The sequence below is a fragment of the Phascolarctos cinereus genome, unplaced genomic scaffold, assembly GCF_003287225.1.
Source record: "Phascolarctos cinereus isolate Bilbo 61053 unplaced genomic scaffold, phaCin_HiC Scaffold_4;HRSCAF=312, whole genome shotgun sequence".
In the NCBI taxonomy this organism is placed as follows: Eukaryota; Metazoa; Chordata; class Mammalia; order Diprotodontia; family Phascolarctidae; genus Phascolarctos; species Phascolarctos cinereus.
Genome location: NW_027555847.1, coordinates 352,817,963 through 352,845,633, shown reverse-complemented (window position 1 = coordinate 352,845,633; position 27,671 = coordinate 352,817,963). Strand labels below are relative to the sequence as shown.

General features: G+C 40.0%; 1 long non-coding RNA gene across 1 annotated transcript; it reads right to left on the bottom strand.

Moving 5' to 3' along the window:
* Positions 1 to 18,269: 18,269 nt before the first annotated feature.
* LOC144456926 (uncharacterized) lies at positions 18,270 to 27,191 on the bottom strand. Its single transcript, XR_013486153.1, has 2 exons — positions 23,296 to 27,191; positions 18,270 to 22,329 (listed from the first exon to the last, which is right to left on the bottom strand). It is a non-coding gene; the product is annotated as an uncharacterized LOC144456926 (long non-coding RNA).
* Between the last annotated feature and the right edge of the window lie 480 nt (positions 27,192 to 27,671).

Here is a 27,671-nt window from a genome sequence, read left to right as displayed (position 1 = left end):
GCGCGAGAGCCCCCTTCCCCTCTCCCCCGCCCTCCGCTTCCTTCCCTCCTCCCTCCCTTCCCCTCCCTTCCCCTCCCCTCACCTCCCCACCCTACGCTAGCCTTGCCTGGCCTCGGCATCCTCGCTCCTCCTCCTCTCCTCCTCCTCCCTCCCTCTCGAATCGCGAGCCAGGCCGGGGGGCGGGGCGAGGGGCCCAAAGCGGGAACCCCGGGGCGGGCGAGCGCGTGGCTGTGCTGGCGGAGGCGAGGCTGGCCTTGGCAAGACCCCGTACTCCTTTCAGGCGACCGCGTGGCCGCCGGTTCCCCCGCGAGGAGCTCTCCCACCCCTCCGTCCCAAGTTCCTAAGTGGAATTCCCCTGAGAGGCTCGCTGGGTCAGCGACCAGCCACGGGGACCCAGCGCTTCACGGCGCGGGGCGAGGCCGCCCACCTGTGCCCGTGACGCCCCATGCCCTCGCTGCTCTTTTTTAACTGATGCGGGAAGCCGCCCCCACCCTTCTTACTTGTCCTGGAAACACCGCCCGGCTTCCTTCAAAGCATGCTCACCTGCCCATCGACACTCTTCTGGCCACGGACCGGCCCTCGGACTTCCCCACCGACCAATAAAGCAACCTCGGCTTTTCCTCTAATTTAAGACCGTGCCAGGGAGAATTGGCGTGATGGGAGGGGTCTGGGGGAGGTGGGGGACAGAGCCTAGTGGAAAACGGGGTAAACAGTGCTGAGCGAGAGTCCCCCGGTTGTTGGGCACTAGTAAGGTTTTGAGAAGTGCATTCTGCATTATCGATTAGGCCCTGAAGGCAAGGGCAACCCTGCGTGGTACCGGAGCTTCACTATCTTGAGTAAAGATGAAGATTGGACCAGTGGGTGAAGAACTGTCCTCTTAAGAGTTTCTCCTCTGAGACTCGGTAATAATAGTGAACATTTATGCCCACAATGCCCATCATGCTTGTTCACATCCTCTAATAAATTCTTATCTATAATAGACACGTGTTGTTTGTTGGATTATATAACAAGGATGCTCTAGAACTTTAATGATTGCTGGAAATCATACACAGAAACGACAAAGATGACAGAAAAGAGACGTTGTCTTTTAGAAGAAATGATTTGCTTCATTTAGGAAAGAATGTCAGGAATAAAGTATGTCCAGATTTTTTTATACAACCATGGAAAATTGAGAGAAAAAACCTGACTGGTGGATACTATAATTTTGGGTTTGTTTTTTAAATTCTCTATTCCTAATATTATTTCTCTTGAGATTAGCCTAATGTTGGTGATGATGGGGTGCTGGGGTGCTTGTACTCAGGGACCCCACTTCCAAGATCATCCCTGTCATCCCTGACAGTTTTCCTCCGGCCCAAGGACCCTATCTCTGCTAGTGACTCATGACTGGTCGCAGTGAGACAAACTATCTCTCCCTGTTACAAGAACTAGCTGATCTCTACAGAATTTCCCTTGTATAAACAGGACTATCTTGTACCAGCAGAACTATCAAGTACTGATTCCCACAGTTACTCTACCCAATCCAGAGGTCAAGCTATAGACATCAACTCCTGAAACTATTTTGTTACAGACATAACAGACTAAAATTATACCCTTTAGGAACTCTCTCTTTCCCCTCCTCCCCAGTTTCCAGTAGTGAATGAAGCAGTTGTATGTTATCACCTAATTAGCATACCTGGCACTTAATCCACTACTTTTCCTATAAACTTCAGCATTATTCCTATTAGGTTGCAAGTTCCCTAAGGACCTCTGCCTTCTGTATAGCATAACAATAAATCTTTGCCACCTTGACTCAAAGAATGCTTAAGTCTGAATTCATTCCAGCTGACCCTGTCCTGTACTTAGGTCTTTGAGGGGTCTAAACCTCTCAGACCTCAACAGTGATATAATGGCAAGCGGCAAAGTGAATGTAAGACTTAATACGGCATATTAGAAATGATAGACATTCAAAAACATCCCCTGCATACAATGTTGTATCAATTCCAAGATTTAGACAGTATTTCCTTGCTGGATACCTTCCTAGAACTCTACCTCCTACAGTAGCAGGGGGTGGTAGGGGGTAGGGAAGCAAGAAAGTCTGCCAATACTTCCCCTCCTCATTCCTCCCAACCCTACTGAAATTATATTTTCTTTGTATATATTTTCTATTTAGTCATGTATTGGGAGGATTGTACAATGAAGTCTTTAGTTTAGAGCATACACTCTGCCTGAGCTAGTCTTCATGGAAGCTTAGAGAGCCTGCTTAGGTAAATCTATCAATAAGCATTTTAAAGCACCTACTTTGTGTGCCAGGTATTGTGCTAAGTAGGTAATCGTTGGCTGTACAGAGAAAGGCCAAAGGAGCTCACAATCTTATGGGGGAAAGCAATATGCAACCAAATATGTACAAACTCCCAAGGGATCTCTCTCTCTCTCTCTCTCTCTCTCTCTCTCTCTCTCTCTCTCTCTCTCTCTGTCCTCATGTATTTGTATGTATATATACACACATTAAAATTGGAAATAATTGGAATATAAAATATATACAATATAATATATAAATATATAAAATAAGTGGATAATTAACATAGAGAAGTCACTAGAATTAAGAGGGATTGGGAAAGGCTTCCAGAAATTTTAGCTGGAACTTGAAGGAAGCCAGGAGGCAGAGATGAGGAGGAAGGAAATGCATGATAAAGGAATCTTTTTTCTCTCTGGTCATGTCCATACCCATGTCTCTTCCATCCTCAAAAAACCTTCACTTGATACATCCATCTTCACTAGCTATTATCCTATAAGTCTCCTTTTTGTAGCTAAATTCCTTGAGTAGGCAAACTGTCTATAATAGGTGACTCTCACTCTCTTTTTAACTCTTCATAGTCTAGCTTCTAACTTCATCATTCAACCCAGAGTGCATTTTTAGTTCATTCAACTGAAATTCCTGTCTCCAAAGTTACTAGTGATCTTTTACTTGCCAAATTTAATGGTCTTTTTCTCAAACCTCATTCTTTTTAACCTCTCTTCAGGCTTTGACACTGTCACTCACCCTCTCCTTAACACTGTCATCTTTCCAGGTTTTTGTGACCCTGCTGTCTTCTGGTTCTCTGGCATATCACATTTCCTTCACTCCCTACCTGGAGCTTTCTTCCTCCTCACTGCTGCCTTTTGGCTTTCCTAGTTTCTTTCAAATCTGAACTAAAGTCCCCCTTCTTAGAGAAGCTTTTCCCAGTACTCCTTAATCTTGGGACTTGCTCTCTGAAATTATCTTAATTTATCTTCTTGTTTTGTTTTTGTGTTGTTTTTTTGGCTAGGCAATGGGGTTAAGTGACTTGCCCAGAGTCACACAGCTAGTAGGTGTTATGTGTCTGAGGTTGCATTTGAACTCAGGTCCTCCTGAATCCAGGGCCGGTCCTCTATCCACTGCGCCACCTAGCTGCCCTTCAATTTATCTTCTTTATAGCTTGTTTGGACAGAATTCTTTACCCTGTTGTCTGCTTGAAAGCAGGGACTGTCTTTCCCCTTTCTTTGTATCCCTAGCCCTCAGCCCAGTACTTTACACGTAGTGGATACTTAATAGATGCTAGTTGAGTAACTGATTTGCAGGCCCACTATGTTCTTTTTCCTGTCCTCTTATGCATGGTGACAAAAAGGCTTTTAATTGGCTACTGAGCTGGAATTGAGCGTGCACATGAAAGCATGGAACAGACCAGCTCTCACTCTCTTTCCTGGTTGCCATTGAGAAGTAGGTATTGCTGTGGGCTTCTGGTTAGGGCAGCAGCCTCAGGCCCTCGTGCCCTAACTGGCCCTGATTTGTCCATGAGCACATGTTGCTGTTTCTTCTGTCAGCTGTATTTCTTTTTTCCTGACTTTAGGTGACCGAGTATCAGAGACAGAATGGACAAAGTTATGACTTTGTAAGCTTTGAAAGGTTAGAAGAACCTCGGAGTTAGTTACAGAGTCTGCTGGTAACTGGAGATACCATGTCCTTCAAGCTAGGAAACAAGTCACCCTTCTGCTATGCCATACCTAGAAGTAAATTTGATGGAAGGAATGTTCTATAACAATCACGAGTTTGGAACTGGAGTAATAGTGAAGAGTATGCTCCCAGTTTAGATTGTACTTAGATCTTTGACCTATATTCTTTGTAAATATTCCTTTGTAAAAGCTAACTGATGATAATGGGAATATTAACTGGCTATTGATATTGGGGAAAACACAAGCTGGAAATTCATAAACAACAGTACTAGAGAAAAACACGCAACCCTCAGTGTTAGCTATGCAGTAGAAATAGTAATTGCCAAGGCTGTGAGGTACAGGTTCATCTTTCATGTTCTTCCTTGTCTTCTCTTCCCCCCTGCCCCACACTTTCTCTTAGAACATAAGTTTCTCAAGGACAGGAGCTGTATTTTTTTTCCTGTCTTTGTATCTTCAGTATAAGCACAGGGCTTGCAGAGTAGTAAAGTTTAAATATATTATGCACGTATATGTATATCCACACTGTGATGGGACAAGCATTTTCCTGAAGTAAATTCCTTTAACCCCAGTTTACCTAGGATCCACCCTTACAGCCAGCACAGGATAGACCAAGCTGATTCTGGGTCTGGGACCTAATATCTCTTCTCTCTCCCCCCAACTCTCACTTCTATAATGCAGCTTTCTGATCATTTAAGGGCATAAAAACCTCTATCCTTGCTATATTTTCTTGTTGTTTTAGGGCAAAGTAGACTTTTTGTTAAATGTCCAATGACTTATCCACGCTTCCTTTCATCCCAACATCAAACCTGAACTAAGAGTATTTGGACATTAGTGGAGTGACTCCAACATTTGATGTAGTTTTGGTAGATTAGGAGTAGATGAAAAGGCTTCATGGCTCACATAGTGTTTGAGTTAGGGGAAGAACCCTGCAAATGTGGAGGAGGAGGGTCACATGATCAGATGGCATGACATTGCCGGGCTCCCTGTTGACAGAGCTCTCCTGATTGTCTATGGAGAGTCTCTCTGTGGGCAGAGGAATTAGCTCATTGGGTGCTGGAGGAGGCTGCTGAAAAGGTAAAGAAAATGTCAAGGCCAGCACTCCCTGGATGTTGTTGACTGCACCAAGTAAGTTGGATTGTCAGTCAAGTCAGATAGAGTAAACTGGGCTGGTGCATTCAGTAGCAGCTAAAAACAGAGCTCTCAGCTTTCAGGGACCATGCAGTGAAAATCAAGAAACGGTGACTAATACAACTAGTGACTGCACAAGCGAAGAGATCTCTCCTGAGGGACACTGAGAGGCTCTATAGAAGAATCAACCCTATCGCCTCTGATCCAGCAGTTCAGGTTCCTACTGAGCTTGGAACCATGGGACTGGAGGAGAGCAGACTTGGGGCAGAGCCTGGGGAACTCCTGCTCAGGGTAAGAAAGGTTCAAGCTTACTCTCAGGAGGGCAGCCAGGTGGTGCAGTGTATAGAGCACCGGCCCTGGAGTCGGGAGGACCTGAATTCAAATTCAGTCTCAGACACCTACTAGTTGTGTGATTCTGGGCAAGTCACTTAACCTTCTTTGCCTCAGTTTCCTCATTTGTAAAATGAGCTGGAGAAGGAAATGGCAAGCCACTCCAGTAACTTTGCCAAGGAAAACCCCAAATGTGGTCACAAAGAGTTGGACACAACTGAAAGGATTTAACAACAACTCTCTGGAGGAGGACAGTGACTTCCTGCCTTGAAGCCTCAGGAGTTTGGTCCTGGTCCACTGGGAGAGAGCTCAGTTGCTTGCAGGGGATCTTCTAACAGAAACCTGAGGAGTCCCTGGAGCCATGACTTCTGAGGGTGTGGTCTAATGGAACCTGCCTGGAGAGCCTCTCTGCTGTGGACTTTCTATAGCCTCAGGGAACTCTGAACTCTCCTTTTAAAGAGTGAGCTAAATTTGCTCCTAGAAGGAATATATTCTTTGTCTCCTTTTAGGTTCCTGATAAGGTTATTCACATCTGGCCTTATAAAGATGGCCACCAGCTCACAGATGGGGATCTGCAAGGGAGTCAGTGATGGATTTGATAGATTGGATTTTTGCATTCCTCCCAAGCCCAGAAATTCTGTGTGGAGTTCTGACCAAATGGCTTCAGACTTACTAGGTTCTCCTCCCCCACACAACCATACAGGTGTGAACTGATCAATTGTTGAAATTTGAGTGGGAGGTCTGGACAGATGTGGCTTGGGCAAATATTTTTGTCCATGCAAAAAAGCACTTTAAGAATTGAGGAAGAAGTCTTAGAGCCCAAAGACACCTAGCTAGGTGGTCAGAAAGGAATTCACCGGGGGGGGGGGGGGGGGGGCAGGGGGGGGGGGAGCTTTGGGTGTGGCCACTTAAACTTCAGGTTGATAAGAAAGCAATTGATGGCCAGCCCTTTGAGGCCCAGTAAAACTGTACAGAGAAAACTAAGCTCCAATGCACTAGAGGCCCTCCAGCCATACTTAAGCCTGAGATACTATTTAAGGCAAGGCTTCTAAACTTTTTCCACTTGTGATCCCCTTTTGCTGAGAAATTTTTATTCCACCCATCCCGGGTATATAGGTATATAAATACAAATCAAACATTTACTGGTAATAAATCATAAAGAAAATTGTCTTAAAACAATTCTTTCATATACTACAATTTTGCCATTTATTATAGATGAAAGCAAATTTGCATACTAATGAGATTGATATGCTTGTTTAATTTTACATAAAGAATTAAATCTGGGCAGACTATTTGATTCTGTAGGATACAGAGCATCTTCAAAGTTTTTGAGTTGATGGATATTTTGATTTTATAATTGTCAATGCTGATCATGCTGTTTTGCATAAATGCGCAGTACAAAATAGCAGAAGTATATTTAGGGCCATTTCAAAAATTGTTGGAAATTCTATCCTAATCCCAAGCCAAAATTCATTTATCAATTTTGTATGTACAGTAATTGTATGTACTGCAATTCGTAACATACAGTAGCATTATTTGGTGTTACATTATGTGACGTCATGCATAGTGCAAAGTACTCATGTTGTGTGTTCAAAACCAAGGGGGCAGTGAAGTTGCATGATGCAACATGAGCAAGCACTTCCAGAAGCACCTTGGATTCATTACACATTTGATTTTGAAGTAATTTTTGGTCATTGCACATTCAGAGACCTTTTACTGTTGCCAAATTTTTTGCGACCCCCACATTTTCAGTTATGAGACCCTATACATGACCCACAGTTTAAGAAGCACTGATCTAAGGCTCCTGCCCCTTTGGATTATTTAGGGAAAGCTACCAGGGGCAGTCTATGGAAAGAAGGGTTATTATGGGTTCAGTATCGATTTCAGTGACTTCTAGGCATGCGTATTACTACGGCTAAGGCCAAATGGAAACTCTTCGGTGTTACCGGAACCATGTCATGTTGTTAAGCTATTTCTTCTCTAGTGATGAAGATGAAGAAAGCTGGAGTATTTTTTTATACTATATCCCCTTACAACAACTCTGTGTTACGTGCATGTAAGGCAAATGGCACCTAGCAGCCTACAATGAACTACAGGAAGATTAACAAAGTCATTATGCATATCTCTAAAACTCTTCCTGATCTTATCAATGTTGTAGACCAGGTAGCTCAGGACCAGGGTGAATGGTATAGGACTATTCCTCTGGCTGAGACTAGTCAGGAACAGTTTATTTTTCACCTGAAGAGTCCAATGTGCTTTCACCATCCTTCTTCAAGACTACCTGAACTATCCTTCATACTACTACATTTCCAAGATCCCATGAAAGAGCCCACCCTCCTGGAGGCCACTGGGGTATACCACAGTATGGATTTACAGTATTCACATTTACCAGACCAGATGAGGCCACAGTGGTGGAGGCCCTAAATCAGATGGTGGCCCATATAAGAGATAAAGGATAGGAAATTTGCCCTAAGCAAATCCAGGATTCAGACTCAAAATCAGGTCTTGAGGGACACAGTAGTCAGAGAAAACCCAGAGGGTTCCAAGCATAATCCAGAATAAGATACTGACCCTTGCTTCTTCACAACCTAAGAATGAAGCTCAGAAACTTATTGGACTCCTAAGATTTCTTGAGAACCTACATTCTTTAACTCGGTATTCTCATGACTCCCATTTGCCAAGTCACCTACAAGTCTGTATCTTTCAAGTGGGGCCCATAACAAGTGACAGCCCTGGAAGTTATAAGGCAAGCTCTGTAGCAGTCTCTGCCTTTGAGTCCTTATAACCTTGCAAGGTTCATGTTTCTGGAGGTCTCTGTCCATAAAGACCAGGCTGAGGGGAGCCTGTGGCAGGCACTAATTTGGGGCCAGAATAAGCCACTGTTAGGAGTCTGGAGTTCCAAGTTCCCCAGAACAACCAGTCACTATCCCACTTTTGAAAAGCACTTACTCGACCCTTACTGGTCCCTGGTTGTTAGTCAACAGATGATATAAGGTCATATCACCCTTTGTCTTAAGTTGCCTATTAGTTGGGTGATGCAAGATGGTCTCTCCAACAAGCTACGTAGAGCACCTGAGGCTTTGATTGCTAATTGGTACATTAGAAATCATGCTTGTGTGGGTCCCTCTGGTATTAGTGCCTTTCATAAACAGGTGGTGACTGTGCCAGAGCATAAAGCCTCCAATCCAGACTTTGGATCCCTGCCTCCTTTACTAGTCCCATCTATAAGGACTTGCCTCCTAAAAAATGCCATTTTGCCTGTCTGATGGCTCCATCCACTAAAAGAGAGCAGTGCAATTGGATTTTAGAAGCCACTACTCCAGTAACAGGAGATACCCTAGGAAGTAGAGGTACTGATAAGTCTTTCCAATTGGTTGAGTTCCAGGCTACAGGACTGGCATGTGAGAGAGTATTAAGGGATGGGGCAGAGAAGATCATCTATACTAATTCCTGGGTAGGGGGTATGGGTCTGGCCAAGTAGTTTGGAGAGTACTAGACAGGATAATCAAAGGTTTTTCTACTTCAGGATCAGGACCAATGAAGGAATTTTACTGATGCTCCCTACTACAAACAGTGGTTTGTGGGACATGTCAACACTTATCAGAGATATATGTTAAGCAAAAAGGTTGGAACTATTACAAAAGTGCAGTTTGGAGAGTGGGTCTGGTATTAATTTGGACATTTGAACTGTGATACTGTGCTGGACACAAAAATGATCCCCTTCACTAAAGACAAGGCAGCTCTTCCTAACCCAAGTGGCCCACAACCCATCCCCAATCGGCAAAATGGTACTCTCCCATTTCAGGGCAAGAAGTTTTCCGGTAATGATCAATAACTACATCATTATGCATTTGATTGCCCATGTCAGATTCCAACCTCCCAGAAGCCATGTCTGTGACAAATCAATGCTGCCCTGGAAAAGTAAAGTGGTTTCTTGGATCCAGTCTCCAGGAAGACTTATTTGATTTAAAAAAAAAACGCTTTTGGACATAGATCTGACTGATTCCCTTCAGTCTTTCCTTTCCTTTTTCTTTCTCTGGCACAGAGTTGTCTTGGCCATGAGGTGCTCATCCCCTCAAAGAGGCTCTATATATTCTGGAAAAGTATCTCAGATCTACCTCAATTGGCAGGTTCCCTTTCCTCTGGGGCAGTTCGGGGAACTCTTTCCCAGAATGGGATTTAGGGACCAAAGGTTGGTACTTTTGGAGGGCATCTTGCTTTCTAATAGCATAGGAGAGGTTAATCTGTTGCCATCTGTTGTGGTAGATGTGTAATTACCTGGAAGAAAGGGGATCTCTTAGTTGACTTTGTGTTAATTGAGTCACTTGATGAAAGTGAAGGAGAATCCTTATTTAACTACTGTGGAAGAAAGAGGCAAAGATTTTTATCATTGGCTGTTGATGAGGGGGAAGTTTTGGCAAGTGGGCCAGGAGGGTGACAAGTGGGTGGCAATAAAAGGAGAGCCTCTCTATTAACTTAGATCCTGGTACATGTTGCATGCAAGAGGCTTATGACCTCTTAGCCACTTTACTATAAATGACCCTGATGAACGACAAAGAATTGTTGACCAGGCCAAAGTGCATCTGTTGTAGCCCTGATGTTCTTGGGGCTACTCCTGTTTATCTTTAATGCCTTATATTAGGAGAAGAAACTTACAACTACACTGGAGGTACCATGATTTGTGCTGAACTTCATCACCTATCACATTATCAGACTGAGAATAATTAGTTATTTCAAAGGGGTTGAAAATGGTCTAGGATTTCTTTTGTGGTCCTCTACATTTATTTGTTTTCCTTGTTTGTTTTTCTTTTCTCCCTTTTTTTCCCCTTTCCTTCCCTTTCTCTTAATATTGCCTGTACAAGGAAGACTGTCTACTACAAGCTTTGTAAGCATTTAAATGGAGGAAAGTTCTCTAGAAGAACCTTGGCATCCTCCCTGAAAGGTGCGGCATGTGATAAGACCAATGTTTTCCTGAAGCAACTTGCTTCAGCCGCAGCTTTCCTGATGACCCCAACTTCTCTGATGAAACTTCCTCCTCTCCTCCCGTACCCCTAGGTAACATAGGGGAGGCCCAAGACAAGCTGCTCCTGGGACCTAATTGGCTCAGGATTCCCTGATGCAGCTTCCTGGTCATCTAGGGGCATAAAAAGCTCCTGCCATGTGGATTCTGCATCTCTACTAGTTGTTTACCTAAGACCACATGAGTCACCAAACTCTGATGACATACTGACCAGACATGTTTCCAGGGGTGGGTATACACACACACACACACACACACACACACACACACACACACACACACACACATACACACACACATACACATACATACACATATACATATATACATACATACACACATACACATATATATACACACAGGTGTGTGTGTGTGTGTGTGTGTGTGTGTGTGTGTGTGTGGTGACTAGACCTCAGAAGAGAGGTGTTAGTGCTAGATAAAGAGATCTAAGACTCTCTCTCTTTCTCTCTCTGTCACTCACACACACACACACACACACACACACACACACACACACACACACGGCTTAATAAATATTTGTTGATTAACTGAACCCTGACGACTATCTCTAAAACACAACATATAGCAGTGCTTAGCTATCCTTGTTTTTATACTTTTGAGGTGTGTATTTAATATTAATTAAATTGAATTTTAGGGTCCTAATTTTAATTCACAAAAAGCTATAAGTTGTGAAATTCTTAAATTTTCCATTCCAGCAGCCATTTTAACCTAAATTATTTATGTTGTCAGTTTCTCAATTAGAATTTCAGAGACATAAAGTAGCAGCATTTATTAAGCCACTTATTCTGAGTATGTCATTGTATAAAGATGCAAACTTTAAATAAGACAAAGTCTCTTCATTGAAGAAACTTATGATCTAGTAGTGATAAGGTGCCAACACAGATACCTGTAGTACATAGTATTAATAATGCTGATAAATTCATTAGAGTTACAAAGCAGTGCTATATGAGTTCTAATGGGAAAATATGACATTATTGGTAATAGATTTGAAGCTATTGGTTATTTATATGACACTAAGCAAGTCACCATCTCTCTCATCCTCAGTCTCCCTACCTGCAAAATGGGAATAATCATTCTTGTCCTACTTACCTTAGGATTTTTGTGAAAATTAAACTGGACAAAATGAGATAATATATGTGAAAATGCTATGAAAACTGTAAAACTCTATGTAAATATTTGATTATTATGATTATTGCTATTATGAACTGGGATGAAATCCTGCTTCTGATTCTTATGAGCTGTGTAACCTTGGAGAAGTCACCTGACCTCCCTAGGCCTCAGTTTTCTCATTTATAAAGTGGATGGTATCCAAATTCACTTTCAGTTCTCTATCTATCCCTGGTAATGCTTTCTAGTACTGGATGTATTTTCGGTCATTCCTTCTTCATGAAAGGGAATTCAGGACCCTCCTTGATCCCAGTGGCTACTTTCAAACTCTCCCTGTACTAGAATCAGTCAGCAGCCTCTCCTCCTGTGACGTTCAACACTCTTCAATTTTATGAACCAATCCAGATCCAGGTGGCTGTTATATGTTTGGGATGTTCCCTTTCCTTCCTTGAAGAGTTGAGCGTCTGGCTCATGGTCTCTCCACCATGATTCCGGCCATCATATTCAAGTACTTCAACAAACATATAGATGCTTCCTCAAATACCCTAACTTCCCAGTTCCTCAGTCAATTCACTTCCCAGCATCTACTACTCCACCCTACCTCAGCAACACCCAGAGATATTCATACCCTTGTTCTTACCATCACTTATAAATATTCCACTTCCATGATCATGAACTCTGAAATTCCTTTATGAGGTTATACTCTTTTATCATATTCTTTTTTCTGCCTTATGACCCTTAACCACATTATTTTTCCCCTCATGGACCTCTATTCCCCCTCCATTTCTTTTTTCTTAAATGATTTTTTCTTTTTTTTAGTTTTCAGCATTTACTTTTATAAGATTTTGAGTTCCCCAAGACAGCAAGCAATCTGTTATAGGCATATATGTACAATCATATAAAATACATTTCTACATTAGTCATGTTGTGAAAGAAGAATCAGAACAAAGGGGAAAAACCATGAGAAAGAAAAAACAACAACAACAAAAAAGGGAAAATAGTATGCTTTGATCTGCATTCAGACTCCATAGTTCTTTTTCTGAATGTGTATAGCATTTTCCATCATGAGACTTTTGGAATTGTCTTAGATCATTGTATTGCTGTGAAGAGCTAAGTCTATCAAAGTTGATCATCACACAATGTTGCTGTTACTGTGTACAATGTTTTCCTGGTTCTGCTCACTTCACTCAGCATCAGTTCATAGAAATCTTTCTAGGTTTTTCTGAAATCTGCCTGCTCATCATTTCTTATAGCACAATAGTATTCTATTACATTCATATTCCACAACTTGTTCAGCCATGCCCCAGTTGATGGACATCCCCTCAATTTTCAATTCTTTGCCACCACAAAAAAACAATCCTCATTTCTTTCAGAAATCATCCCTCTGTGAGCTGGGTGCACTCTTTATCCATCCCTATTTAGATCCTTGGTGAATCAGTCCAACTCTATACTATCCTCTACACTGGAATCCCTTTCCCCCTTGTCACAATCATGCTTTGCCAAACCCCAACCTTGGATCATTCCTATCATCCACCTTTTTTGCTCTTATTCATGAGATATCAAATGAAGCTGGAGAAAAATCACAAAATCATGATTACTAGGTCTGCTAGCAGTTCATGTTACATAAACTCAAGTAGGCCCTCAATGTATCCTTTTATTCCTTCCTGATTGATTTACCATCTTACTCACCATAGTAGCTACTCCAAACTTTATCATCTCTCTTTAATCTTTCCCTTTTCCACTATTCTCTTGTTTGAGTATATTACTTCACACTTCACCAAAACAATTGAGATCATTCACCAATAGCTTTGTCTTCTCCTGTTCTCATTTCATTCATCATTCAGATCTTGTTTTCACTATGATGCTACATTGCTGACTCATAGTCATCTTTTTTATCTACCTTGACCTCTAATCATTCTGTGCTATATTTTCACAAAACAAACCCTAATTTCCTTCTTGCAATTTGTTTTCTTTCCTGTTTTTTCCTATCCTCATTGGGTTTACTTGAGACTAATGACTCCAATTTATCCAGGTCATTTTTCTTTTAAATACCATCTTCTTAGTATTTTCCCACTTATTCTCTACTTTTCATTTTGGTGTCACCTGTCAATGCAATGAATATACTGTCTTTATTAGTACAAAATATCAATAGAATGTTATATGAAGACTCAAAGAATAAAACAAAGAGAATACTGTATGTATGACTAGGAATGGAGAAACTTGAACAAGTTACTTAAAACAATTCGGAATTATGCAAGAAAAGTTACTAAGCTATTTGTACCCTTTGATCCAGTTATCTCATTACTGGCTTTATATACAGAAGAGATTAATTATAGCAACAAAAGATCTATGTGTACAAAAATACTCATAGCAATGCCATTTGTATTGTACCTACCTCACAGGGCTGTTGCGAGGACCAAAAGTTAAAGTATAAACCACTTAGCACAGTGCCTAACACATAATAGGCATCATATCAATGCTAGTTACCATTACTTGTACTAATATAAATCTAAGAACAAAGTATGTAGCCAAGGATTGGAAAATGGCTCAACAAATTGTGGTTTTAGATGTAGCAGGATACTGTTATATTGGGAAGACTTGTTTGAAATGAGGTGGCATAGTGGAGTGGAAAAGAATGATGGAATTGGAGTCAGAGGACCTGGGTTCAAATCCTAACTCTACTACGTACTTACTTGTGTGACTTTGAGTCTCAGTTTCCTGATCTGTGAAAAATGAGGGGGTTGCACCAAATGGCCTCTGGTGTCTCTTCCAGCTTCCATCCATGATCCTATAAAAATGTAGTACCCAAAAGTATCACACAATGACTACAATAATATAAATTAAGACAAAATTGAAAAAGTAATTTAGAGTATTCACTGGAAGGTCAAATTCTGAAGCCGAAGCTTAAATACTTTGGCCACATAATGGGGAGAGAGGCAGTCATTGGGAAAGACCTTGATGCTGAGAAAGATTGAAGGCAAAAGGAGAAAAGGAGAAGGGGAAGGCAGAGGATGAGATGGATAGATACTGTCCTGGAAGCAACACATAACACAAAGAGTTGGATATGACTGAATGACTGAACAACAAGAAAAGCAAGAAAATTTAGGTCAAATAAAACAGATGATGTTGTTACTAAATTATCAAAGTACAAATTCTTCCTCTTTGCTGGCAGCTGAGAAACTTCTAAAGTACAAAGTAACTTACCTAACATTCCTAATCACACACCTACCTCCCAGGGTTGTTGTGAGGATCAAATGAGATAATAATTCTAAAGTGCTTTGCACATAGTAAGCATTATATAAATCTTTGATAGTTTTATTGTTATACAAGATTCAAACTCAAATATCTCCTGACCTCAGGTCCTTACAAGGACTAAGGATAGGTATTCTACTCTAGCTTTAATTTTTTGTTGGTATTTCCCATAATTGATAATTTCCTACTTTTATTCAAGATATGATTGTGGGAAGTACACGTTATTTTTATGTCTAGCTCTCAGGAATTTTTCTGGCAAAAAGTGTTTAGAAATCTCAAAATAGCTAAACATCTTTTTCTAAAACCAGTAATGCTTAGTATGAATCAAATGATGATAAACATTGTGAAATAAGGTTACACGTAGCAAGTGACACTGGAAAGAAAGAATCCTCTAAGAATCATATGTGGTAAATATTAAATACTAAACAATTCTGCTCTAAATATTTTGTTCAGTTGTATCTGCCACTTTGTGACCCCACTTGGGGTTTTCTTGGCAAAGATACTGGAATGGTTTGCCTTTTCTTCTCCAGCTCATTTTACAAATGAGAAAAGTGGGGCAAACAGGGTTAAATAATTTGCTCAACGTCACACTGTTAAGTGTGTGAGGCCTGATTTCAACTAAGGAAGAGGAGTCTTCCTAACTCCAGGCCCTGAACTCTATGCACTCTCACCAAGCTAGCAATGGTACTATCATTTCCTTATTCCTGGAAGAAATGTCCCTCTTAATGAAGCGCAAGAGCATATTAGCTTTTTAGCTGCAGTGTTACACTGCTGATTCATGTTAAGCTTGCAGACACTAAAAACAAAACAACAAACACAATTTTTTCAGACATACTGATATCTAACTGTGCCTACTGTATCTTGTACTTGTGAAGATGATTTTTTTAATACAAATGCAAGACTTTACATTTATCCTTATTTCATTTTGTCTTGTTAGATTCAGTCCAATGGTCTAGCCTTTTGAGGCCTTTGGGGATACTGATTCCACTGTCAGTTGTGTTAGCTAGCCCTCCCTGTTTTATGTCATTTGCAAATTTTATAAGGATGCCATCTATGCCTTTATCCAAGTCATTGATAAAAGCTGGAACAGCACAGATCTGAGGGCATTCTACTGGAAAATTCTTTCCAACATTCATGTTTGCTCCTTGAGTGTAGCTGTGTAACCAAATACAAATCCATATAATTATATTAACATCTAACTCTGTGGTTTCCAAACTGAGAACCCTGGCATAGCCCCAAAGAGTATATAATTAACCAATTGGTAAGTAGGAAGATGGGTCCCACCCCATCCTCCTAAATAGCCAATCATGGTTCTTCTTTCCAACACAACCACAACTACCCTTCACCTTTTATTACCCACCCTCATTCCATACCCTCCCACTGCTGTGTAAGCTCCCCACCTTCCTCTTTTTACCACCAGGCATCCACCACTCAGAGTAGTTATAGCTTAACTAATCTTGATTATGGGACTGGAACAGTCACTAGCAAAAGACTAACACTGCCCATCCCAGCCCCCTTTTCCCCTGCATCACCCCAGCATACTTACTCCCTCACCCTGATTGCCTCATAGCTGTGGTAGACACGTTTTTTGGGGGCTGGGGAAGGGTGTCTCTGTGCTCCTGGGCCTGTTACCCAGTGAGTAGGAGCTGTGCTTCTCCTCCTCCCCCATTTTTCATTTTATGTGTGACATAGGATAAACAGACATGAAAGGTTTGTGATGTACATGACAGATAGAATTACACTATTCCCCCCTCCTCCCATTTCTCCTTTGAATTTTCCTATTTCTACAGGAGCACCTTCATTCTGTCATTTTTCTAGGTTTGCAACCTTGGTGTCATCCTGCACTCCTTATTCTCACTTCACATATCCAAGAAGTTGCCAAATTCTGTTGTTTCTACCCCCACCACAACTATGAGGTAGCTAGAAAGTACAGTAGATGGAGAGCTAGGTCTAGAGTCAAAAAGACCTGAGTTCAAATATGACTTTATATACTTACTAGCTGTATGACCCTAGGCAAGTCACAACCTCTGTTTGTCTCAATTTTCTCAATGGCAAAATGTGTACAAAGCACCTACCTTGCAGGGTTGTTGTGAGAATCCAATGAGATAATATTTATTAAGTTCTTAGCACACTACCTAGCATGTAGTAGGTGCTATATAAATTCTTATTCCCTACCTTTCTTTCCTATTGCTTCTATCCCTTTCACTCCACTCACTTAGTCACTATCCTATGGTGCTTGTGAAAAACTAGGTTCTCTGGTGTGGAGGTTTGCATAACTCTTTTCAGGACTGCTCATCCACCTTTGGTGTCCACTTATTATCTAACCCTATTTGTGGCTCCAAGAAGCTGCAGCATGCACAGCAGCAACGCCCCCTCCCCCCCCAGTAAATCTGTCTCGGCAGGCAGGCTAAATCAACTTGAGGGTAATCAACATGCCTCAAACCCATAGATGAGTTAGAGGGTATCTACCCCAAGTATGTGAAGACTTTGCTAGGTGGAAAGGACAAATGAGAACACTTTTTTCCAATAGTCATGAAGGTGGCCAAAACCAGCACCACGGAGCACTGAGAGTTTTGGTCAGACATCAAAGATGCCAACGTCATCCATTGCATCCTGGGCCATCACCAGTCATCCTGACTTTTGTCTTGTCACTGGACTTCAATGACTCTGGAAGAAAGATTGAGGCAGAGTTGCACGAAGTCGTTAGCCTCAGAGTAAGGTTCACTCTGCCTGCCTTAAAACCAATTCAGGTGCAAGTCAAGACATAACCCATCATCTGTTTTACCCCAATATCGTGATGTCATTGGTTCTGTTCAAAAATGAAGGATAAAAACAGCAACATCCTACCTAGACGTGGACTAACACAATGGCCTCCTAATTGCTCTCTCTGATTTAATTTTCATCCTAGTCCAATCCATTTTCTGCGTAGCTGTTGAAATGACTCTCCTAAAGTTCAGTTCTTACCATGTCAGCCCCCTACTTGATAAACTCCAGTATTCCTCTATTACTTCTAGGTTCAAATATAAACCTTGATGTTTGGCATATAAAGTCTTTTTTACAACCTGATTCCAACTTACCTTTCCAGACTTATTCTTCATTATTTCCTTTCCTGCACTCTACCATCAAACTGACCTTGTTTTTCCTTACACTCATACAAAAACAGAACTAAAATATGTAAACATGAATAGTTTAACATCAGGGCCACTGCTGGGCCTAAGGAAGCTGAGGTACTGAGGAGCTTCTCTCTCCTTTACCACTAAAGGGCTTGTTATGTACTCTGGACTAGGTTCAGTCCTGGAGGACTCTAATAATAAGGATTAGGTTCCTTTTCCCCATACTTTCCTGCTCAATTATACCCCATACTGGTAGCCCCAGGATCCATTTGCTTATAGCTTAAATTTTAGATCATGTCTCTTTTTCCTGAAAGGGGAGAAGCAGAAAGATTCTCAGTGTACAATATAAATCAGTTATGATACAGGTGTTTATTTTCTATACACAAAAGAGATGTTAACCACAAAAAAGCTCTGAAGCATATAATGACAGAAAGACTTAAAACAAGATTCTCTAACAACTTCTATTTACTGTTGTGCTCTCCCAGGAGGTGGACATTTAAATCTCATCAGAACAGAGAGCAGTTTATACAACAGCTGAATAGGCAATGAAACATTTCACCTGGACTCTGTATTGTATGTCCCCTCAAAATCTTTGTCTACTGGCCAACCAAGTCAGAGCTTGGGATCTTCCTCTTTTTTCTTTCCATCTACATTGTTTTCCTATATTGTTCGAGTTATTTTGCATTAGTTCATATCTGTCTTTCTATGTTTCTCGGTATACATTATATTTATCATTTCTTTTAGCGCAATAATACCCCATTCAGGTACCACAACTTCTTTAGCCATTGGCATCTATTTTGTTTCCTGTTCTTTGCTACTATCAAAAATACAGCTATAATAATTCAATTTTTCTTGTTGTTTTTGAATTGTGTATTGAATATCTATACATAAAGATAGCTCCTAAGGAAAAACTGTTATGTTTAATGAATATTATGACCTAATATTTAATTGTTCTATGGCTTATCTTTCAATAAGTTGGGTTTCAGCTCCTTATTAGGCATTTTTGTTCTGTCCTTTCCGGTTTAAAGGTCATTGTCCTTGGCAGAGAAATCAGAATCAAGATTAAAACTGAATTCTGCCTTCTCTCTATCATCAGTTATCATCATTTCATCTATCCCAAACAGTAGTCTTATCTTTTCTTTGATCTTCCTCTTTTTTTCAAAGTAGCTTAAAAAAACACATTTCTTTGTTTCATTATTTCCTGTGGTATGCTTTTATTTACCCTCACATTTTATTTATATATCTTCTTTAAAAAAATCTGTTTGTCACTTAGCCTCTTAGTATCCCAAGTACCTTTCTAAAAGTATTAGTTGCAGAGAATTTACTGATCTGTACTGGTTGAGAGAATCTCCAAAATAAAAATTCCATATACTGGAGAAATCAGAGGTCTAGATAAACTAAAGTCTAAAGTTATTGGTGAGTTTCCAGTGCATACAAATAATTTTCTTTAGATAACTCCTATTTTATGAGAATTATTTCCATATTTAGCTTCAAAATTTTATTCTTCAGTTTTCCCTTTCCCTTCTTGGTGGACTTCTCCCACAGAATTTTAGTCCATAAGATTTACTTATCCTTTGTCTGAATGTTTTAGAATCTGCTCCTCCAAAGTTTAGGGTACATGTCTCACTATGCTTCTCCTTACTTATCACAGACTCTAACAGCATTACCCTCCACTTTAAAATTTTTTTAAAAAATTCATTTTGAACTTAAATACAAAAAGACAAAAAAATTTCCATGTATACAACACAAAAAAGAAATCTCAATATGAAACCATGAATCTCCATTTCACAGTTTACTTTTTTAAAAACTATGTAATAAATGCTACACATTGTTTTCAAATCTACCCTGCTTTTCTGTGCTTCCTTTTGAGTTTTCTTTTGTTCTCTGATGTGCACTTTCTATGTTTTTTTCCTCCCTCCCTCCCCACCCCACAGTAGAAAAGGCTACCATTAAACACAGATGTGTGTGTGTGTGTGTGTGTGTATGCATATATGTGTAAAACCATACTATAGATACTTTCATTTATCAGTTCTTTCTGTTGAGGTAGATAGCATCTTTCTTCATAGGTTCTTTGTAGTTGGTTTGAGAATTTATAATATTCAAAATGACTGTCATTTACAGTTGGTCTTAGAACAATATTGCTGTTATTGTGTGCAACATTCTCTTAGTTCTTCTCACTTCATTCTTCATTAATGCAAGTCTTTCCATTTTTTTCTAAAATCAATTATTTCATCATTTCTCACCTCACAATAGTATTCCATCACAATCCTATACCACAACTTGATCTTCAGCCATTCCCCAAGTGATAGGCATCCCATCAGTTTCTAGTTCTTTGCCACCACAAAGAGAGCTACAATAAATATTTTAGAACATATAGGTTCTTTTCCTTTTTCCCTGATCACATTGAGAAACAGATCTGATAGTGGTATTACTGGGTCAATGGGTATATAGTTTTATAACTCTTTGGTCATAGTTCCAGATTAAATGTGTGGATCAGTTCAAAATTCCACCAACAGTGTATTAGTGTCCCAATTTTTCCATATCCTCTTCAATATTTGTCATTTCTCCTTCTATCCTAAGCCAATCTGATAGGTGTCAGATATCTCAAAGTTATTTTAATTTGCATTTTTCTACTCAATGATGATTTAGAGTATTTTTTTCTTATGATACCTTCCATTTTTTTTTATCATTTTCACCACAGCAAATAATTCCACCTTTTTAGTAAGAATCAGTTCTAAGAATAGACTTTCTCTTGATTTGTTTTTTCCAACCTTGCAAAGATGGAATTATAAAGAAGGCAAGGCAAGCCTATTAATAATCAATTGCTTTTCTTTTTGTTCTTGCTGATATCCAGATCGTTGAAGTCCCCCAGCACTACCACGTCTGGGCCAGGATTGTAACCTGTTCCTTGACAGACATTTCTTCTTTCTATTCAGGTGATCTCTAGTATAACCCAACTGGAAACAAACAAACAAACAAACAAAGTTCGTTTTTGTTACTTTCTCCATTGATCTTTCTTCAAATGCTACCTACCATCATGCTTCCCCTTCTGGTTCCCAGATTTCCTCACATGAATGTATCTTCTTAATGTATAATTCAACCTTTCCTCGCTTCCCACTCCTTACTAAATATGTTTCTTTTTTAAAACAGTGTAAAAATGTTTAACCATATTCCAGTCACGGATTTCGTTCCATCAAGTTTATCAGTAATGACAAGAAACATTTGAACAACACATAATTGAAATAACATTTACTTCTTTGAATGAACACTTCTAGTATATTTAGCTTGTTGCCTGATTTTCGTGTATTTTTGTATAACACGCCTTTAAGGCACAGATTTCAGTACTGACTCAATTTTAAAATTTTGTTTCCTGTGAACTTATGGGTATCTCAACAGCCATCCTTCCTTTATTGTTTCTATTACATTAAAGGATATACTTAGATACTTTTTTCCATCTTCCATCCTTTTAGTTTAAAAGTTTTGATTTTGCTTTCAGGACACCCAGCTTTTGTAAGACACATCCCTGGCCAAGTGCCTATCATTCTTATATTTTAAGTCAAAGCCATGGTCCAGAAATACAAACTTTATACTAATGTTCTCTCGATATTTCTCTCTCCCCTCTCTCTCCTTTGTGCCAGCTGTTCACTTACCAAATCAGTTTTTTTTCTCTTTTGAATTTTTCTTTCATTGAGAAGCAGTGATGAAAACACTATGTCTCTATGATCTTCAATTTCTTATACAAGACTTCATGATCTTTGGCAATGCTTTCTAGGTTCCTTCTGGCAATACCATCTGTGCTCATGTCAATCACCAAAAGTGGGTAGTAGTCATCTGTTTTGACAAGTCTTGGGAGGTTCTCTGTTATGTCTTAGATACATGCCCTGGAAAGACAACAGCCCTCTCTATTGTTATAATCAGATTGACTTTGTCAGCTCTGTACTGCTGAGCTGGGGTTTTCAACCATCATTATGCTTCTCTTCTTTCTCTGACTCCTACTGGGTGATCTCTTACTCAGAAGCACCTGTGAATAAGCAGATGCCTCCTTACCAGAAGATCCAATTCCTTCCTCTTCTGAAAGAGGCTCAAATTTATTCTTTTTTCTTTTTAGCTCCAAGTGTATAGTAGTCCATTTCCCCTTCTTTCACCATGTGAAATTCTTCTAAACTAAAACTTTCCAACACAGGTCAGCCTTCCCCTTTCACATTTCAGATCCTCTTCCTTGCCTATTTCTCCCCCCTTTGAAGCTCCACTTCCAGGTTGTTGAGGTTTTGTTGTTATTGTTTTGTTTTTAGAGCACAGCAATGTCTCTGATAATCTGTAGTATAGAGATGGCATTCCTTGAGAGCTCTTACCTTTCTCTTTTGGGAGGATGACCAGTCTTTACGTTGAATACAGTTTCAAGAGACTTGGCTGTGGCAGAAAATACGAATCAGTCAGTATAAACAACTCCTGTATTTTAATTACTCTCTGACCTGAGATCCTCAGCTTTGTTGCAGACTTTGTGGGCTTTCACAACTCATCTCCTAGCCACCTTAGGATCCCTCCTTTTAAATTTTTTATTAATTTTTTGTTGTATTTTAAGTTCCAAACTCTCTCCCTCCCTTCCCATCCTGCACTAGAGAAGGGCCACCATCTGACACAGCTATATACATATACATGTGTGTATGTATATACATGTAAAAACCATAATATGCATACGCTATTTATCAGTTCTTTCTCTGGAAGTGGATAACATCTTCCTTCATAGGTCCTTTGTAGTTGTTTTGAATATTTATAATTCTCAGAATAGCTTAGTTGTTCAGTTATCCTTTGAAGAATATTGCTGTTATGGTATGCAACATTCTCTTAGTTCTGCTCATTTCACTCTTAATTATTTCATGCAAATCTTTTCATGTTTTTCTAAAATTAACCTGCTCATCATTTTTTACAGCACAGTAATATTCTATCATAATCTCATACCACAACTTGTTTAGCCATTCCCCAAGTGACGGGCATCCCATCAGTTTCCAGTTCTTTGCCACCACAAAGAGAGCTGCTTTAAATATTTTAGAACTTATAGGTTCTTTTCCTTTTACCCTGATTACCTTGGGAAACAGATCTAATAGTGGTATTATTGGGTCAATGGGTATACATAGTTTTATAACTCTTTGGTCATAGTTCCAGATTGCTCTCCAAGATGGATCAGTTCACAGTTCCGCCAAAGTGAATCAGTGTCCCAATATCCCCTCTTAACAATTTTACAGTCATATGCAACTTCTTCCCCCCCCCTTTTTTTTTTACTGACTTCTTGTTTTGGCCAGTTTAATCTTCTTACCAATTAACCATTTTGCTTAGCAGTTTGTTTTATTTACCTTTTGTTACTTATTCTACCATTACCTTCTTATTTTTTTCCTCCTTTTCTTCAAGTCCTTATCTTCAGGTCCCTTCTCCTCCATCCTTTTTCTTCTTCAGATTGAGCTCTTCTCCTCATTCAGTCTGAGTTATTCTATCAACTTTTCCTCAAGTTCTCTCAATTTTCTTCAAACTTTACCTTCCTAAATTCAATCCTTGGCTGCCTTTATGTGTCCAAAGCCCTCTTTATTCTTCTGCTTTTTCTCCCTCATCTTGCTCCCATGGAAGCTGGTAGTCTTAGGAATTGCATTAACAAGTCTTCATACTATTCTGAAATAAAAACCTGAAATAGTATTTTGCATCCTTTTGACAAAGAAAGGCTCAAAAAGATCTTGTTTTCAATGCATCAATAAAAATGGAAATGAAGTGTTAGGTATATAATATGTATTCTCCTTTCCATTAAAATTTCCTATCTGTGTTGGGATGTTTAATCTTAAGTCATTTTAAGATTAGAGTTTTGATTTACTTAACTTTAAAATTACCAATATTCACAAGTGGGCTGTATGGTTTAGTGAAAATTCGCCTGAAACAATAAATAGACTAGGTTTCCATTCCTTCTCTGGAATATAGTATTGTGAACTTATATCTTATTTAGCCTAATTTTGCTTGCACATTTTTATTGCTTAATCAGAATTTCTCAGAGAGTGCGTTACATGAGATTGCATGCTAATTATGTCTTTTTAACCCCCCCACTACAATGCAAGTGAAAGAAAACTTATAAATCCTTTTCTTCTCTGCTTGTGCTATATCAGAACAATCCTGGGGAAGTGATTCCTTAAACAGACCCCTGTGGCTGAAGGCATTAGGGACCCAGGAGCCTTGTGATGTCAGCCTGTAAATGTCATGGCCCTGCTTGTTAGACACTATGGCCTTGCTTCCTCAAGAAGCCTTTTATAAATGACAATTTTGTCAATACAGGCAACATTGTCCTTAAGGAAGGCTACCAGTAGAAGCGGTCCCAGGTATTGGGGCAGTATATCACAGACATCAACCTAATAGCAGCCAAGAAAAGTTTGTAAATCTAAGTACACACACACACACACACACACACACACACACACAATGTGCGTATATACATAAACACAATGTATATACAATACATATGTATATATACATATGCATACATACATATGTATATACTTATATATAATCTCAAATACTGGTTCTGAGTTCTTCAATTCTATAGAGTTCTCTTAAGATCCGCATGCTATTCAAAACTGTATACGGCACATTACAACTCTCATAGTTCTATTATGTGTAATCTTCTCTGTTGTTCAGTCATTTTTCAGTCATGTCCAATTCTCCATGGGCCCATTTGGGGTTTTCTTGGCAAAGATACTGGGGTGATTTGCCATTTCCTTCTCCAGCTCATTTTATAGATAAAGAAACTAAGGCTAACAGGGTTATATGATTTGCCACTAAGTGTCTAAGGCCAGATCTGAATTCAGAAAAATGAATCTTCCTGACTCCAGGTGGGGCACTTTATCCACTGTGCCACCTACCTGCTATAACCTTTACAACTGGGTTTTGTTGTATGTAGTCTTTAAGCTGGTGAGAAGATAAATAACAACACAAAATAATTTTTGTGTTTTGAAAAAAAATTCTTAAATAACATATCAGGGATGTCAACAGGTGTACATTTCATAGCTTGAAACCGTGGAAATATTGCTGGAATTAGGGGACCTGTGGGCACATCTCAGCATTGGTACTTGCTACCTATGTGACCTTTGACTTTTGTTTGCTTATCTTTTTTTGGGGGGGTGGCTTCAGTTTCCTTGTCTGTAAAATCAGGGGATTGGACCAAATAATCTCTACATTCTCTTTTAGATCTAAATCTGATCCTGTGATCTCTGAATAAAAATGATAAAAAAAATTTTCATCTTTCTTAGGTAGAAAGGTAAAAATATATTCTGGCCCCAAACACACATCATCTGTAGGAAGAATGGGTACACACTTAGAGCACAGTGCAAGTGAGGCACAAACATAAATGAACATAGGTGGCCAAAGTGACTCCCAACCCCGGTGCTCTGGGGTCCTGGGATCGTTTTTCTCCTGAGTCACACAACATGACTCTCCATTGCCAGACTGAGCTCTCTTTTAGTTGGCTCTGCTGCCAGGGATCATGCTCAGTGAAGCTGTTTCTGGCCCTTACTTGACTCTCTCTACCCATATCTTCTTCAACTGGACCTCAAACTCTCTTAATTGACCCTCCAGTTGATGGGGTGCAGCCCAAGCTGAGGTCTTTGCCCCTTGCCCCAAAGGGAATCTGGCTCCCCTTTGGTCTACAGGCCCCAGCCCCTCATCTCCCTTTGAAAGCCTTAGCCTACCTTTTAATCTCATTCAGATACCTTTCAGTTCCTTCATTATCTATTCCCATGGTCTGTTCAATCTCTTAGACATTCCAATCTCTGGGAATTCTCACCCAGACCCTTTTCCCAGACCCTTCTCTGGTCACCTAAAGTATATAAGATCTACCCTGGCCCTCATTCGGGGCTGAGAATCTCACACTCAAAAGGCTGAGAACCTCTTGTGCCCGCTTGTCTTTACGAGTGTCACCTGGCCTTAGGTGTTTTATCACTAATAAACTTTTCCTCTGGCTGAAGAAGATTTGAATTGAATTCTTTCAGATAGGGCTCGGTACCGTGATCTTGGGGTTCCAGCAGCACCCCAAAAGTCCTAGACCTCTTCACAGTGACTGCATGGGGTATCTCCCTCTAGTCAAGTAGCTCCAATGGTAGATGCCATGACAGAGAGAGAAGAGAGAAAACTCCCTCTTCTTTCCCAGCGCTAATGACCTGGGTTCTTCCCTGTCTGTTGGCTCTTGTCTCCACTGTCTCCAACTCTTAAGCTTCCTCCATTTTTGGCTCTCTTTAGGCTTTAGCAGCTATTTAAATCCCCCATGGCCTATTTTCAGCTTTTCTGAACACTCTTTTGATTCTGGGAGAAGTTCATATTCTGAAAAGTGATCACCAAGTGTCAATATCTCATTAACACTTCAATGTCTTAATCCCAAATCAATTCTGCTCTAGGGGTGTGGAGGTGGGGAGGGAGCAATCAAAACCTCACATGCTGATATACATAATACCTACCCGTATGCTCCAAATTATTGATTCTTTGCATATATGCATGGAGAATGTTAGTGAGGGTATTCTATCTCACCAAATCTAGAATATTATAGAATTATTCTAAAAATGTTTTATTATTTTATGTGCAATAATCATGTTATTGATTTTGCTGTAACTATGGTATTCATTGCTCTTTTTTTCTGTGGATTTAAGGCTTTAGCTTGGTAGTACAATGACACAATAGATACAAATTAGAATTCACTTTGTAAGCAGGAAGTTCAAACACCTACAAAAAAGAATCCATAGAATTTTGGCCCTGGGTGAGTCTTGGTAGATTCCCATCTCACAGATGAACTGAGTGTTGGGCCAGTTAGTTCTAAAGGGGATTGGTTCACTTTACAACTGTTTAGCAGTTTACCATGGATGAAGTCACTCCCAATCCCCATCTTGTCCTTTCTCCCAAATATTTACTTCCCATACCTCAGCTCAGCTGCTGCATAAGAACTACTCACATTCAAACTTGGTCAATTTCCCCATGATCTACTACTTTCTCCCTTCGACCAATTGATGGCAGAGAATGACTCTGGAGGAACGCCACTCATAATTCCAATTTATGTTAACCCAAATTCTTTTCGCTTCCCTCACCTCTTAGAGACCTGGACTGACTAAAGCAGCTCCTAGTTCTTTCCTAGTAGAACCAGGAAATGGGTTAGATGTATCTTATTCCCAAATAGGGGGCTGCTACAACTTTTTTTTCTTTTAATATACATTTATTTTTAGTTTTCAACCTTTACTTCCACAAGATTTTGAGTTCCAAATTTTCACCCCATCTCCCCCCTTCCCCCACCCCAAGATGGCATGCATTTTGAATACCCCTTCCCCTAGTCTCCTCTCTTCTATTTCTTCCCCTTCTCTTATCCTCTTCCCCTTCTATTTTCCTGTAAGGCAGGATACACTTCTGTACCCCATTTCCTGTATTTCTTATTTCCCAGTTGCATGTCAAACCTTTTTTTAGACACGTATTTTTCAAACTTTGGGTTCCAAATTTTCTCCCTTCCTCCCTCCCCACCCACCCTCATTGAAAAGGCAAGCAACTCAATTTAGGTTATACATGTGTAGTTATGCAAAACACTTCCATAGTACACATGTTGTGAAAAACTAAATCCTATCCTGCCCCCCCATTTATTCTATTCTTTCTTTTGATCCTGTCTTTCCTCAGAAGTATTTACTTCTGATTACCCCCTTTCCCAATCTGCCCTCCTCTCTATCATCCCCTGCTCTCTTGTCCCCCCCCCC